The sequence below is a fragment of the Triturus cristatus genome, chromosome 4_1 (assembly GCF_964204655.1).
Source record: "Triturus cristatus chromosome 4_1, aTriCri1.1, whole genome shotgun sequence".
Lineage (NCBI taxonomy): Eukaryota > Metazoa > Chordata > Amphibia > Caudata > Salamandridae > Triturus > Triturus cristatus.
Genome location: NC_140585.1, coordinates 105,494,304 through 105,498,260, shown reverse-complemented (window position 1 = coordinate 105,498,260; position 3,957 = coordinate 105,494,304). Strand labels below are relative to the sequence as shown.

The window sequence follows — 3,957 nt, the reverse complement described above, 5'->3', positions numbered from 1 at the left end:
GAAAAACTTTGTATGTGTCTGGGCATCGTATTTTGTACAGGAAGGTTACGCGCTGTGGCGCTAAGGTGTATGTGTGGAGCACGGCAGCTGTAATCAGCTTTGGCGCAAGGGAAAGGGGAGGAGAGAGCCATATCTTTGAAGATCTGGAGCTCTCCTGCTCCCTCCCTGTCGCGCAACGCGGCGCAGCCTGGCGGGGGGGCCGCACTACGTCTTGCTTTTGTAAATCTCCCCCTTGATTTCGCCCAGTGCGCATTCTTAGCAAAGGCTGCCTCTGGTCCCACATGTACACACAGGCTGCATCACGCTCTTGTAAACGTTGTCTTTCATCACCTTGCGGCAGTGCTTGAAATGGAAAAATAGAAGTGCAGGTACTCCGCCCCAGAGTACCAGCTAGTTTCTGGGAAGTGCGGGTACTCTCCAATTAAAAGAATTACATTTTTCCCTCTCAAAATAAAAAAGTGCTGGTACTCAGTACCAGACAGGACCGGCCCAGTTAAAGCACTGCCTTGCGGTCTGTATCTCATTTTCCCATCCAGCGGTTCTCTTCCCAGCAGTGGACATTAAGAACCTACCGTCAAGTCCCGGGGTGCCTCGTGAAAGCCGCAGTGGGTGGGGTTCCCTATAGATAAAGATGTATAAATACCAGTTTTGCACCATGATTATTAACGCGGTGTCGTTTCATTTCTGATTGTTGTATAACTCTGTTTTATACCCAGCCGTGCCTTGCACTTTCTTCTGCCTGCACCTGTCATGCTCTTAAATGTGCATATTAAAGAACAGCAGCTGGGGCACGGCTCCCAGTGTGCACAGCACCGAGCATGGTGACTCACACTGTGCAGTGAGATGGGGGCAGTCTCTGGACACTGCAGTTCAACATCCTGTAGATCCTGTTTTCTTTCTCTGATTCACCCGGACTCGCACAATCCTCTCTCCTATTGACTCTCCGCCCAATGAACAACAATGATAGTGTTCTAGCCAGAGGTGTGCGAGCTTCATCCATTATGTAGTCTACAACAGCAGTGCGTGCAGCGCGTGGCTCCATAGCTCAGGGTTAAGAGCACTGGTCTTATAAACCAGGAGTCGCGAGTTCAAATCTCGCTCGCACCTCGCCCTCTATTTTTATTTAAAAAAATACAAATTTCTTGTTTAATGGGGGAGGTTAATAGAAATATTCCTTTCAGACTTCTTTGCCACTCAAGCTCAGCAGTGCTGCAGCAATTGTTCACGTCGGACTGAAATTCCTCAAATGAAATGAAAAAGTAAATTTGTTGTCCATGGCTGACCTTATGATATTTTCATAAAAAATGAATAGCTAGTTCGCCAGGAAGGGCCGGCTGACCTCCCAGACACTACATCCACGATGAACAGTCATCACCTGCAGGGCACCTTCAGCTCACAAGGTCATTTTGGGCCTCTAGGGCCTTTAAATAAGTTACCTTTCTTTATTTTGCCTGAACACAGTGACATTTTTAGGTCGAGCCTGGGCAGCGCATTCGCTGCTCTGCCAGGCATGCTGTATTAACATAGGGACTTGAAGCTCCGCCCACTCTCTGCTCACATTTTTCATTGGCTTGTGTCATTGTCCACTGTAAACTGTGGCTGTTCATTTGTCACAAGGCTTAGTAGTCCCTCCTTAGTACCGCCTTATCTCATTTTGAAACCACCCATGGCGACACCCCCTGTTACGTGTGTTGTTACTCGGTAGGATTTAATTACATCCCCTCAGCACTATTTTCTCAAATAGCTTTGTCCTGACTATTGTTGCAGGCAGGACACGCTCTCTCCTAACGCTTTAAAAAAAAATGTATAGCGCGCATTTGCAATGTAATAGGTCTCGCATTTGCGAGAGTTTAAGCTATTGGCACTGTAAATGACAATGCCTTTTAATCAAACTGTTTAAATTTTTTTTTAAATAAAAGACATTGTCATTTACCATGCCAATAGCTCGAACTCTCGTAAATGAGAGACCTATTGCATTGCAAATGCTTGTTTAATTCTTCTTTTCTCGATTGTTTTGGTACTGTTTAGGAGCGGAGCCCTAAACACTGAAAATCAACGCGCACCCCAATGCTGACTCAGCACCCTCAGTTATAGCTCTTGAACTCACAGCTCATTCAACCTCTCTGTATTTTTCTAGATCTTTTATGGCATTCCGCGATCCCCTACGGGGATTATCATCAGTGCTTACCTTCTTTTTACGAACGCTAAGAATAAGAACTGCTTTATTGGGCAAAGGTAGGAAACTACAATGCAGGGACCCACAACTTACAAATATCTCTACATTTCATTACTTTTTATAGCGTTCGACCAAGTTCTGGTCCTGAGGAGAACCCTGAAATGGAATAGGGTTCTGAAACGCGTCGACCCCATCCAGCTAGCAGTAAACACCACTAACCCACGGAATGATACTGTGTACAAACAGGGCAATTAGCCTGTTGTAATTATAGTATTGTTTAGCTGTGTATGGCAGGTTGTATTTTTGAAAATCATAAACAATTTGCACCGCCATTGTTTCTTTTGTCAAAGTAAGGACTGGTCTATTGTGTTTTGTCATGTTGTGTCATTTTTAAAGTATCTGTCAAATGTTTATAATGTTGTGATTATTGTTTTGCTGACTGACTAGGGTGACGCAGTAAGGTGGCAAGCCCTAGTGTTACCTACATGTGTCTGTGATAGGGGAGGTCCCTTTAAAGTACAGTTTCTTGAACACAGGCCATTTTGTCAAGGGAAGTGCAACACCTCACCACACCCAGAACCTTTTGTCTCAACTCCTGGGAGCAGTTCAACTCTCATCAAGGTCCATCCATCTATCAACTGATAGTTGGAATTCACTCACATAGGTCTCTAGAAGCTTTAGGCTGTGACCGGGTAACTTTCCAAAAGTTATACCAAATTTGATTTTACCATTAAATCGGATTTTTAATAAATATTAAAAATTAGTTATTGAATAAAATTTCTAGGTGCTTTAATGCCCAAGTTAGCATTTGTTTTAAAGGTTTTGGTATGTGTGTGGGGTGGTGTGGGGCGAGACAGGGACAGCGTAAAAATGTTTGCATTATTTGTTAGTGTAAATGTATCTGTGTCTAATGGGGATACTTCTGTTGGGTAGATTGGCCTGGTAGAAATATTTGAATAGAAAAAAAAGTCTGTCAAATCATAGGCTTTGAGTTCACATTGGTGATATGCATTGTGTGAAGGTGAACATTAAAAGGGACCCAAGGCACTGCTGAGATTCGAACTCAGGATCTGCTGTTTACTAGACAGGCGCTTTAACCAACTAAGCCACAGCGCCCCATGTGCACAGTCGTTCTCGGTTTTGGCATTTAATAAGACCATAGTCGTGGCAGCGCTCTGTTTGGTGATTGTCTGTGATGTAAAATTCAGCTCAAATCACACTTCGCCTTTTTCAGAGAAACTCACGCGCCGAATCTGACCCTCTCCTCATCTGGTGAAGTCACTCGCAGCTCCCGGGAATACAATCGCGTTTTAAGATTGTCACACGATTTAGGTCGCACTCATAATGGCTGACAAGCATTGGCAACGCCAGTATATTTGGCTTCAATACGTGGCACCCTGCACCCAAGCAAACCCCTTCCCCTGCATTCAAAGTGACACACCTCTTACCCTGCACTGACAGTCACACCACTTACCCGAGTGCACCCCCCACCCAACTACACTAATCACTCCTGCAACCACACCACTCAACCTGCTCTCATACAAACACGCCATACACTCACACAGGCATGGCACATGATCTGTGCTGATACAGGCACACCAAAGACTCACACAGACACACCACCCGACCTGCACTGACACAGGCACACTGTAAACTCACACAGCAGAGACACCACTTGACCTGCACTGATACAGGCACACCATACACTCACACAGACACACCACTCAACCTGCTCTTATACAGACGCACCATACACTCACGCAGGCATGACACTTGACCTG

General features: G+C 45.2%; 1 non-coding gene across 1 annotated transcript; it reads right to left on the bottom strand.

The window, feature by feature from the left end:
* Positions 1-3,218: 3,218 nt before the first annotated feature.
* On the bottom strand, positions 3,219-3,292 carry TRNAT-AGU (transfer RNA threonine (anticodon AGU)). The gene has a single exon. It is a non-coding gene; the product is annotated as a tRNA-Thr (tRNA).
* Between the last annotated feature and the right edge of the window lie 665 nt (positions 3,293-3,957).